The sequence below is a fragment of the Euprymna scolopes genome, chromosome 15, assembly GCF_053919585.1.
Source record: "Euprymna scolopes isolate OS-2025 chromosome 15, ASM5391958v1, whole genome shotgun sequence".
NCBI classification, from domain to species: domain Eukaryota; kingdom Metazoa; phylum Mollusca; class Cephalopoda; order Sepiida; family Sepiolidae; genus Euprymna; species Euprymna scolopes.
The window spans coordinates 92,996,615-93,010,320 of NC_136496.1; the positions used below are offsets into that span (position 1 = coordinate 92,996,615).

Genomic DNA, 13,706 nt, shown 5'->3' on the forward strand with positions numbered 1-13,706 from the left:
TGATACAGTACACCGAACCAACTATTATGGTATCCATTCGATGCACAGTGAGGGATTAATAGGAATTAATATTTAATGCAAAAATGAGCGCAAATTTAACTATATTCAACCATTAATTTGGTATAAAACACTCATTCTAAATCAACGGTATATAACTTTTTCCCGTTTTTAAGTTTAATGCACACACACACACACACACACACACACACACACACACACACACACACACATGGAATTCAGAAACTGTTCATATTTATCCTGAGGAGTACTTTAGCTTATATATTATTGTAGGCATTTTTTTTTTATCAACATACGCATATAATTCCTTTTCATAAGATTAAAATCACCTTTGACTTCTATTCAACACCCTTTTCCCTAAAGGAAGCAATTTAATACATGTATAATAAATATTTTCTTTATTATTCACATACATATGCTTCGTCTTAATAAAATTCATCAGTGTGGCTAGATAAAGCTATACTACCAGTTGCTTAGTTTATATATGCATATAACGGTGTCCCTGGGGTATGTTCCTTGTTAATAGAGTCAAAGATGGCTTTGTGACGGGGGTTGAATCCTTCAACACGTGTGGATCGTTATTTCCTGAAACACTAGTGTCTGTAGGTTTGTACTCCTTGTCGGATAATTAAAAATTTGTATATCTTCTTTACAGGTTTATGTTTTTCTTGAAAATTTGAATTTTCAATAAGATTTTTCTATTATATGTATATATAATAGAAAAATCTTATTGAAAACTGGTGTTATTCATGACACCCTGCACTGATGATTCCCGAAAGGATGAAACACTAGTGTCTGTAGGTATTTAATAATTATTATAGTAAATAATTACACACACACACATATATATATATATATATATATATATATATATATATATATATATATATATATATAAAATTTATTTATACAAACATTAATGGCTACATATGTGCATACATGTTTCTGTAATCACCCACGTTGGGGGATTACGTCTTCAGGCCAAGAATCACCGTCGAAAACTAAATTTAATATACCTGCTCTGTTCACTCATTGAGCACTCTTTGGTAGACACATGTTGTTTCATTGGATGTACTTCTAGGAAACTAAACTCTACTGGCTATATATATATATATATATATATATATATATATATATATATATATATATATATATGTGTGTGTGTGTGTGTGAGAGATTATTTGTTTCTATGTAATTTAACTACTTAGAGCAGTAATTAGATATAAATAAATAAGTTCTCATCAATAGTGCGATACTGGAGCAATAAATATTTTCTAAAATAAGTAAATATTTATGTGTCTATTCCTTTTAACATGGTATCTTTAAAGAAAATAAATATAATTCAAAGATGGCGTAACTGAAAGAAAAACAATTGCAAATTCTCTTCCGATTTTCCGATTTTGTAATCATACCCATATTCCTTTATTTTCTTTAAAATTTGATGAGTTTCTATTCTTCTGATGAATAAGGGCAGAATAAATTTAAAAAAAATCGACATAATAATTGCATGAATGATTCTGCGCTACAAAGCAGGTGCTGTCAAGAATTGAATATTTTAACATGATGAAAGGAATAAATGCTAAGATGGACAGCATCTTGTAATTTGAAATATAGATTTTTTGTAATTTATTTATTTGCATATGCTCTGTAGTTACATCGAGCTTCATGAATTAAAGGATTGGTATGAATAAAAGGTGAAATATAATTGAATAAGCACATTTTCCCATGTATATATATATATATATATATATATATATATATATATATATATATATATATGAGAGAGATAGAGAACAATATCTCAGCTTAAAAAAGGAGAGTATCTCTTGCCATAGGAGCCTACCGTATCAAACTTATTGTGTCCTTAACTGATATTAAGTGTCAAAATAATGTTTGGCAAATGCCAGAACTGAATGTGGTTATAATCAATGCGAATTATAAATACAAGCATTAAATATTGGTATTTGATTAATCAAACATTTTTTTTTTCTTTTACAAAGGGGTCACCACTTATCAAGGCCCAGAGGACACTCGAGGATAAGCGTTATTGCGTGTACAGTAGGCAATGGGATAATTTCTTAGTAATCGTTAGTAGTAGAAATTTGGTAAATTGGATTATTTAATGGGACGGTTCATCAAGAATTTGTTTACATTGAACTTGAAAACAACCAAATTGTATTCAGCTGGAAAATAGGCTAACGGAAGAAAGTTCCACAGGCGTGCGATTCTGAGAAAGAAGCTTTGTTCATGGAATGTACGTTTTGGTTTAGGCACAGATAAAGAGTGGGGAAAATTATTGACAATGGTTTCAGCTAGACATGTGTTTTTCGTGAAAGCTTGGCAAGGGGGACCATAGATTGGAGCTCAGACGAGCACTTGCCATGAAAATAACGATAAAGTAGAGACAGGCTCACAACGTCTCTTCTGTGGGAAAGAGATTGCAGGGAAGAGAAAAATCTGGAGTGCTATTCTCGCACCGTTGTGGCCTTCTTCAAGGAGTATCTTGTCAAATTCTGGAATTTTTCTGTTGAACTCTGGAATCTGTATAGAATATCAGGACTCATGGCACAATACATAAGATGATAAGTAAAATACAATTCTAAGTGACACTCTTCTGGAAGATGAAGGTTCAATCTTCAGTACAGGCGATACTAAGAGCCTGCCCCTGCTTTGTTATTTTCATGGCAACTGCTCAGCTGAGCTCCAATCTATAGTTCCCCCCTCGCCAAACTTTTATAAAAAACACTCGTCTAGCCCAAACCACTATCAATAATTTCCCACACTCTTTATCTGTACCTAAATCTAAATGCAGATTCAATGAACAAAATTTCTTTCTTAGAACTGCACGCCTGTGGAACACTCTTCCGATCACCTGCTTTCCAGCTGACTATAATCTGATTGTCTTCAAGTCCAACGTAAACAAGTTCTTGATGAACCGTCCCCCTTAGTAATCCAATTTACAAAATTCCCACTACTTATGTTCACTACGCCATAATCACATTGACTAATGTATACCTGTTGACCCTTATTCTCGAGTGGCCTCCAGGCCTTGATAAGTGGTGATTCCTGTTTTAAAAAAAAGAAGGAAAAAAATTAACAATCTAAACAATACACTTTCTCCCATGTTTTCCTTCCCTTACCCTTGTTCTACATCTATTAATCCCAAAACCCTCATGCATTCTTTCAACGTGACCATACTACCAAAGTCTTCTGTTCTATGCACATCTCTCTATACTGTCCAGATTTAATCTTCTTCTGAGGTGATCACATCTAAGGCTGTCTTTAAGTCTTATTAAACATCCATCGTATTAAACCAAAAATAAAATCCGGAAAACAATATCCAAGATTCTCTCCATGTAACACATGTTCTCAACTCTCACAGTACATTACACTAAACTCTTCCCTTCGTCAACAATGATCTATTGGTTAGTAATAAGTAGGGCTATGACAACAGCATATTCTTGTCATTGTTTTGACTCTCAAGTATATATCCGACACGGGTAGACAGTTAATCAACCGAGAATCATATCACTCTATATAACAGCATATAAGATATCAACGGATACACACTCGAGAGTCAAAACAATGAAAAGAATATGCTGTTGTCATAGCCCTAGTAATAAGTTCCTAAACTTACTCTATCTGTTTCTAACCCTTGCAGTCACATTAGCACGTACTCCACCATGTGTGCTTGAAAGATACCATTGCGATAACAAAACTTTGTGATAACCTCAATAACTTTGCCATCCAGATATACTTTCTCCACATAAAATATTTTAATTGTTTTCATGTTTCTGTATTTTTTTTTAGATGATGATATATTATTAATATTATTTGTATTATTTGGACTACTCTCCTCATCTTGAGTGTCATTTTCACAACTTTTCGATCGATGTAATCGTGGCGTAGTGGACAAGATATTTAGTCAAATTCACTTGTAAGTTAGACTCTTTTGGAGATTGAAGGTTCAATCCTCAAAGCAGGTAACACTCAAAATACAATTGCAAATTACTTAGGACTTCTACCCAGCCATGGCTGACAGAACAAGAGCATGCTACCCCCTTGGACAATTAATGGGTTCAGTTTCAAATTCTATGCAGATTTCCCAAGTTTGACAGAATTATTTCAAGTTTGATAAGATACACCTGAAGAAGGTCGGGGGTTACATCGACTGAAACATTGTAAAATAACATTCAACGTGAGAACAGTAGTCCAAAGAATCCGAATATGAATTACGAATTGTTGACCCCAAATGACACTGACCTGAATCATAAAATCACAACACTTTCATATAACTGTTATTCAATATTTAAAACTGTCATTGAAATCTATGACAGGTGAGCAGTTATATAATTACGCTGATAATAATTGACTATTTCTTGTCCATCTGTTGCTTACTTAAAAGCTCCAATATTAGTGTTCAGAATTGCACGAAATTTTCCATGAAGCACTCTAGGCATGCCGCAAGTGTCACAAGTGAGGGTCAAAAAAAAATATTGATAATGATATCAAGAAACTGAATGAATGTAGAAACCAGCACAATGATCTTGAGTTCAAACATCAGAAGTCCTTGTTAATAATAATTCATGATTCATACGAGAGAAGTGATGAAGATTCACTGGTTAATGACAAACTGACTACCCGAGAGCTCCATGTTCGAATCCAGTTTTCTCAACAAAATTACTTTTGCTTAGGATGTTGGCAACTTTGATGTGGTCCCTCCCGTAAGTATTTGATATTATTCTAGAAAGAGTTCTAACTAGAAAAATCAGGGAAACCAATGCCAACAACACCATCATCTGCTTTATGATATGAATGAATGATTCATACAAGATATTAGACAGATGATAAACAGTTTTACAAACCGAACCTAAAGAGACTGCTGGGATATTCCAACTCATCTCAATAGCAACGCATCTGAGGCAATACTATGTCTCTTAGGATATCATCCTGCAACTTGGAATTCTTGATGAAGAAAACAAAATTTAATTAACTCTTAGTAAGAGATGTTCACCATAGTCAGTGGTAACCCGAAGGTTCCTTTTTCATTAGCCATTACACCCAGGTGTAGAGAGAGAGCGAGAGAGCCAACTTCTCTCAGATTGCTCCACTTACTCTTGATCCCCACTGTATAGTGTTAAGTGTTTAGAAAGGGGGGTATCAAGTAAGATTTTTTTTAGTTATGTTCAGTTCTAGGAGGTCAACCCTTGAAAGTTTTACCTTCTTAGAGAGAAGAGGTTCATTCATTCATTCATGGCTAATTGACGATACCAGGCATTTTTTGCAAACTAGAGTGCACTAATCCTAGTGTACTTGCTTCTCAAAACATAAATGACCACATGTCTAATAAATAATAATAACCATTTGATCATCTTAAGGATGATGGATGACACGTGCTGGGAGTTTGTTTAAAGTGAAGCTGGTTTTCTCAGAGCCAGCTTCACTCTTATTCCAACATGCCTGATCTAGTGGCAGGACAGGGTTGAGCCAGCTGGCGGTCAGGTTGTTATAGAGTAGTTGGGCAGAAGTAGTAAATTATCTATTTATCTGTATCTGTTTATCTAATTATCTGTGTATCTATCTATCTATCGCCCAATCTAAATTTCTATCCATCTGTCTATATGGTTATCTATCTACTGATGAGTGGACAACAGAGATTTGAAGTCATGTTTTAACAGGTTGTTAACAAACTTGGTGACCGGTCAAGTTTGCACTGGAAAGTATCAAAACAGGTGACCGGAATTGACATGTTGCATGTCACATGTTCTGGATTGTGCAAGCATTATTATACAGTCAGATTCGAGGCATCAAGAAAGACAGATGGGCTAGAAATGGGTCTTCCCATGAGGGGGAAGAAGTCTTAGAAGGGAGGCATACAAGAACCCCCTCTCCAACGTCGATCCCTCCATTTCTGCTATGACAAATACCTGGAAATGAATAAAATATATAAAAACACACATCGTCTTGGTCTGTCTTGAGAAACGTGTCTCTTAAAGCAGGTCCAGCTCCCTAAGATTGTTGAAGAAACTCCCAGAAGAAACAATAGCAGAACAGGCATGTCGTTATGTATATATTGTTATATGTTCTGACATGCATGCATTAACACCACTAGATGAGATGAATCACTGGCCGTAAAATAGACATTAAGGATACAAGGACAACAGTCCGTTACACAACATACATACATATGATCTGTTTATGATAAGAAACAAAAGACATTTAGAAAATGGTAGGTTTAGACATTCAACACACCATGATTCGACTATATACACACGTACGTTTATTTACGGTATATACGTGGTCATATATAAACATCTCTCCCCCCGATATAACAAGATGAGATGAAGGAGCTGCTGGAAGTGTTGACGTCTTCCTACATACACCATCTGATATTCCTAAATGGTCGCCCATATAATGCTGGCCAGACCCAACGTTGCTTAACTTTGGTAGTCTAATGAGAACTGCTGTGCCAATGCGACTATGCCATGTTACCTACTAGCAAGGAGATGAATAAAATATCTTCCTCTATCATGATAACGAATACGAATAACACGCACATATGTGCGTGTACGAACATAAGTAAAAGTGCATTGCTATATAGGCCGCACAGCTTAAGCTTGGAAATCTTCCACATCTGCCTTAAAAAAATAGGCGGTTCCTGTCATGGGAGGAGCTGGGAATGCCCAGCAGCACAAAGATCTTAAGCATGACATACTCTTATTTTCCTTGATTATTTGTCAAAAGATCTTGAGTGAGCATATCCATGCCAAATAATGTGATTGCTTCAATACAAGGGTCTTGGCATATGCTCAAGTCAATGAAATCAATGGTATTGAAAAGATGAGAAATATTATAAAATACAGGAAAATCTCATTTTCTTTTGTTTTCTTTTCATTCTTTGAACTATGTTTCGCTTGGTTATTAGATGCCATCCTTTAAAACGACGATCATCTAATTTTCTAACTGTTAATATTTCGATTTTTATAACCGATAAACAAACTGTTTCTTTTTTATAGATCAGTGGTTCTTTCCTCTAGGGAAAATTTTAGGGTTACAGTGGGTAAGGGAATTGACATCACAGATTAGCAAACATAAACTGGATCCTGGGAACATATGTACGCCACAATCACGTTGACACACCGGTTCTCACCAGATCACCGAAGTTAAGCAATATTGAGCCTGGCCAGTACCAAATGGGTGACCATTTGGGAAGGCTAGGCGCTGTATGTACTTTCTGGGAAGGTTGGGCACGGGGCCAGCATCCTCACCCTGTAAAAAGAACTCCTCGCTACAAAAACATCTACAAAAAAGTTGTAGATGGTCTATGTCCCTCCAGGGACTCAAGCGCTATGGATGAGGAATATATACCAGATAAAACTATTGGAAACTAGTTGAAAGCCTGATGTGGTTCAACATGATATTTTAATTTATGCAGATTGCATATGTATTATTATAAAATCAATCCTCTATTGATTATTATATATTATGAGGAATACTTTGTCCAGTGAACTAGTTCGCAAAAAAAAAAAAAAAAAAAATGAATTAATAATGATAATGTCGTTCATCAAATTCCGTCTGTATTTGCTTACAATATCACGTCAGCTTGATGATGAATGCCCTGGAAAAGCCATTTCTAATTAACGTTTAATTTTAAAATATGCAAATGGAGAAATAATTTACATCGATTTTAAATGGTACCTCTTCATTTATCGTAAATTGAACTCATTAATAAGAAAAAAATTAAAATAAAATAGTGAGGTACACCTGGCTTGAACAGGGGATCATTCGGTCTGTAGTTGAATGCTTTAACACTGAGCTATATCTCCAGATGACAGAAGAAATGATTTACTGAGATTTTATTTCCCTTGGCTGGTGTAACATAAAATATTCCTTTGTAACAATTGTTTTTTATCTATAAGAGAGAAAAGACTATTTTTAAGATCGGATTTTTTTGATTTTCAATACTTCTAAAATTTGAAAAGAATAGGCTCAGCCGTTTCGGAACCTATAAGGAACTCTGTCTTTCACACCCACACACAAAGTGACTTTTATATAAGAGTGGAAATAAGTCATACCTAGAAAATGGAGCTGTTAAACCTGCCAGTGATATACAGGATAAGAAGGAGAAAGAAACAACCCTGGTAAAAGTTAGCGTCCTTAATGATGCTGGATTAAACATAGGTGAGAGAGAGAAAATGAAATACCAAGGTCTTATGTAAGACATAAAAATATTTTTTGGATTTTTCAAGTTGTTATTAACTGACTTTTTGGACTTAATCCATTCACACCTCGAATTACAGATTCTTTATTTTGGATCTTATGAAGTACTAGCCTGGGTGCCTGATATTTGTTGTCGAAAAGGTTGAGCTTCAAAACGATACCGATCTCGTGAAAATCCGTCGCCTCTGACGAAAGAAATACAAAACAATTCCAAAACAAACAATTCCAAAACAAACAACGTCGGGCACCTATGCTAGTATATCTATAAAAGTGAATGTGTGTGTGTCTGTCCGTGTGTACATTTCCCTACGCAATAACTGTCAATTCTTAGTCTAAAGATTCGAAATTTGATATACAGGGTATTGAGATTTGGGAAAATCTATGTGATCTGTTTTTGGCCAGAAATTTGGCTGTTAAGGGGTCAAAGTTCAACGATTTGATCTTTGAGAACTCTACCAAACTCCTTCGCCAATTTTAGGTCTGCACATTTGAAATTTTAGATATAGGTTCCTTGGACATGGATATAACTTAATAACTTGAGTTGAGCCCAAAACAAATGTTAAGGGATCGTAATAGGGTTCAAAGTTAAAAAAATTTGACCGTTTGACCGGTTTTTTCCTTGTTTTTTTTTTTGTTTTTTTTTTTGCTCAGCATACACCTCCAAACACCCGGGCAACGCCGGGCTGAAATGCTAGTATATATATATATATATATATATATATATATATATATATATATATATATATACGTGTGTGTGTGTGTGTTAGTACGTTTGATTTCGTCCAACAAAATGACTACATTATGTAGAACGCATATATTCTCACAAGAGACAAACAGGAATTAATTTCACACTCGACAAACCTTGATATAAAGTTATGAATGAATTCATGACTGAATTGATACAAGCAGACAGATTGTATAAATATTTACAAACAGGGTCATATATTTAATACATAAAAGGCTATATGTCTGTCTGTGTCGGTCTGTTCGTCTGTCCCATATTTTCAAACTATCTTTTCCGAAATAAAAAGTCGCAGAGCGGCTCTAGGGACCTCAAATGATTGGACTTTTTATGGACTGTTCTTTTCTGGGCTTTTAGTCGGTTAAAATAGATTTTAAGGGATCAAAAAGGAGTCAAAATTGAATAAAATTGTTGTACATTTCGTACATTCATCTTTGTTTATTTCTAATCAGTTCATATGCGTGTCACGTTGGTACAACGGTAACGTCATTTGCTTTAAATGCTACAGTTTTGCTTTCAGTTTCGATTCTAACTGATGGCACCCAAATACTTTTTCTTTTTTACTTTTTAAATCACGACTATAATAATATATACAAAATCTGGACAAATTAAAATATATTTAAATGTATTTTACGACCGGGCGAAGCGGGCGCCCTCTACACCCACTGGTTTATGATAACCAGTCATACATTTTTCCTGATGTAAAAAGGGGATCTTTGGAAAGTTTATGGGTTAAGAATTTTTACTTTTTATTTTAATTCCTTGTTTGGAATTAATAAATATTATAGTTTATTCAGTTTTTATTTTCATCAATTTTTTACATTGCTCTGTCTAATATATTGAGTTTTCTCTTATCTTAATGTTTCAATATATATATCTGTAGAAATATATTTTCTTATAATGTATACCAATCCCTATTTAAGAAGCTCAATGTAATTACAGAGCAATATAGTGAATAAATAACAAAACACTATATTCCAAAATTCATGATTTTGACCATCTTATGATTTATTCCTTTAATTCAGTTGACATTTACAATTCTTGAAAATATCTGTTTCGTAGCACAAAATCAATCACTTAATTATTATATCAATTAGTGAATCTAATATGCCCTTAACTCATCAGAAAAAATAGCAACACTCAATCCGTCAAAAGGAAATAAAGTATGTTTTGACATGATTAAAATCCGAAAATTGGAAGTGAAGCTGTAAATACCTTATGTTTCCATTACGCCATTTTGAATTTTAGAAATAAAGTCACTAAACCCGACTATTAATTGTCTTAATTGGAATTCATTGAGATAAGCGTTACTTATTTATTTATTGTGGACTATTATCCTCATCTTTTTTTTAGGTGTTGTTTCATGACGTTTTGCCCAACTATTCCTCTGGTCTTCGTAAGGTGGTATCTTCTAACTGCATCCTCAACAATTACTCCCTTCCATAGTTGTCGTCTCACAACGTTTTTGGCCAAGTAAGTCTCTGGCCGACTTTGGGTAGGATTGAAACCGCTATTTTCAGACAATTCTCACTTGGAACCGCAGAGATTCAACGTCTCTAGCCACTGCGTCACGGGGCCTATGGCGCAGTGGATAGAGACGTTGAATCTCTACGGTTGGGAGACGACAACAACTATGGAAGGCAGTAATTACCAAGGATGCAGTTAGAAGATTCAGAGTTCCTATCCCGATGCGGGTACCACCTGACGAAGGCCAGAGGAATAGTTGGCTGAAACGTCGTGAAACAACAATAAAAAAAAAAGATGAGGATAATAGTCTGCAATAAATAAATAAACTCAACTATTCGTACTAACATTCTTTATTAATTTATGAATATTCTACCAAAATGTTCTATTTAATAATTAGTAGAATTGAACAGCAAGATGTTTGTTCACATCACATTTAAATTTTGTACAGCCAGGGAAATAGAAAACGGAGAGGAAATTCCAAAGTCTGGCTGTCTGGAGGAGGAAACTATCGGAGTAAAATGTTTTCCAGCATCTAATTTTGCTGCTTATCATGTTAGTCAGGAGTATGTCGAGGGAGGTTGGAGCTTGGGACCTATTAGATTTGAGACTATTTTGGGGACGGTGTCTAAGACAGAGAATAGTGGCAGATGCACCAACCCAGATATGACAACAATATTCCATGCAAGGGTGAATTATGGCTTTGTAAAGATTTAGGATGCTCGCTAGTGTAAGTGATTTTCTAGCACGAAAGAGGGAACCCACCTTCTTTGCAGCAGCCTTGGCAATGTTTTCTAAGTGTTTGTTCCAATTCATGTTACCTGTAAATATTAGGCTCGAGAGTTTGAAAGATGGGCTCTTAGGTTAGGTGTTGTTATGACTATCGTTAGTTGGGGATTTTCTATAGTTGTTAAAAGAAGTTTTGTTTTAATAGCATTAAATGTTAGCAACCATTTGCAGCCTGAAGGTGTTTTCTAGGGCTTTCTGCTATTGCTTTGGATATGTGTACATATCCAAAGCAATGGTAGAAACATTTATCTTTGTAATTATATACATACGAAGTGTCTTCAATAAATTTCCAGACTTTTTTTTTTGTGCAAGCATTTAAAATTATCATAAACTTTCGAAATTCCGTATCTTATGAGATGAGTGACCAATTTTTATGATTTCAGGTCCAAATGAATAGCTACAGCAGGAATTGGAATACACCCTACTAAAGTTTGATTATTGCAGTTGATGAATTTCAAAAATGCAATATGGACGTGAGGACACTTTAGAAGAACGATATACCTTTTGTTTTAAACTTCGAAAAAAAATGTCACAAACGTATGGAACACTTCAGTCTGCTTTTGGACCATCTTGCATGAATTGAGCATCAGTTTTTGAGTGGCATAAAAGATTCAAGGAAGGCAGGGAGTTTGTGAGGTTTGATGAAAAGTGTGGAAGGAGTGAGAAAGTCAGAACACCAGAGTTGAGTGACTAAAAAGAGAATTTCATGGATAAGGACCGTTGTGTGTCTAAAGAGATAACAAGTTCACAGATGGGAGGAACTGCACCCACAATTATTTGCAAAGAACTGAAGATGTGGAAGATTTATGTGAAGTTTGTCCCAAGGATGCTCAGATAAGATCAGAAAGATAGACATTGTCATGACAGAAGGAAGGTGGTCAAGCTGATCAATTCAGATCTCACAGTTCTCGATGCCCTGGTGACCTTTGATGAAAACTGACCCAGAGGCTAAGAGACAAAGTTCCCAGTGGAAGCATGCTGGCTTTTCCAAACCCAAGAAGGCCAGACAGAACAAATTCACCCAGAAACTTATAATCCCTTTTTTGACAGCACGGGCATAATCTACATACTCTGGGTTCCCACTGGACAGACAGTCAACAAGGAATACTATGTTGATGTTTTAAGGGAGTTCAAGAAGAGATTCCGCCGAAAGAGGCCAGCATTCTTCAAATCAAGTCAGTGGCATTTTCACCAAGACAATGCACCAGCTCACAACTCCATCCTTGTCACAGACTATTTGACCAAGATTGGCATCAAGGCAGTTCCTCACCCTCCCTATAGTCCAGAAATTGCTCCCTAGGACTTTTGGTTATTCCCTAAGCTCAAGAAAAATCTTACAGGCTGTTGTTATGAGACAATTGAGGAGACGAAAGAGGCTGTGACGAGGGTCATTGTCACGCTCACACAAGAGAACTTACAGAAGCTGCTGCCGGAAGAGATTACTAGAGTTTCAGGTGTGTACTATTAATAAAAATGCTCATACGAAAAAAATGTCTGGAAACTTATTGAAGTCACCTTGTATATATAATATATAAAAGTTGGGGCATTTCTTGCACTAGCAGTGAGATTAAAACTCTGCATTCAAATTCACACATTAAAAAAACAAAACCTTTCTAATATATTTATTTTGTGTGTGACAGAAATTATAAGGTTATATAATTTGTATATTGCCTTTCAAAAGGACATCTCATTAATTACTTCTTCGTTTTTATTGTTTTTAATTCAATGACTATCTTCATATTGATATATATATATATATATATATATATATATATATATATATATATACTAGCAAAGATAACCGCATTTTGCTGTATGCTTCGCAAGTGGATGTTGTAAGAGCAACCATTTCTTAAGATGTTTAAAAAAATTTTAACTATCTTCTGAAGTGCTTGAATTCCAACCATGAACTTTAAAGCAAATAGATTACATAAAAGTTGACACTTTTATTGTTACACATAAAAATTGAAATAATTACAAAAAATCACAATGGTTGACATTTGTTTAATTGGTTTAAGGGATGAGGGTGGAGGAGGGTAATCTGATTCAAATTCACAAAGAAGTTGATTGACGCCATGGTGGCAGCCCCCGGGATAATGACAAACCTCAACTTGGTGTGCACCATTCCTTAGTGAGATAGTTCATCACACACTAAATATGACCTTAAACTTGGATCATGACCTTGAAAAATGGTGTGTACTATTCCTAGGTCGGAGACCATCATCATGTCAGGTTTGGTCATGATCAGTTCAGTAGTGTGGACTGTAGGAGATTAGATATACTTGGGCTATGACCTTGACCTTTGACCTTAACCTTGAAAAATGTTGTGGACTATCCCTAGGTGAGAGGGGGGCCATCATCATGCCAAGTTTGGTCCTAATCTGTCCAGTGGTGTGGGCTGTACACACAGACGCACACAAACGCTACTACTTAAGTGACTTTGACTGTGTGAGGAACGGTCTATCAAACTCCT

At 35.2% G+C, this 13,706-nt stretch overlaps 1 protein-coding gene across 1 annotated transcript in view; it reads right to left on the reverse strand.

Moving 5' to 3' along the window:
• The window catches only part of LOC145293986 (solute carrier family 12 member 8-like), a 104,092-nt gene that overhangs the window by 83,647 nt on the left and 6,739 nt on the right, over nt 1–13,706 (reverse strand). The gene's annotated exons all lie outside the window — the stretch shown is intronic.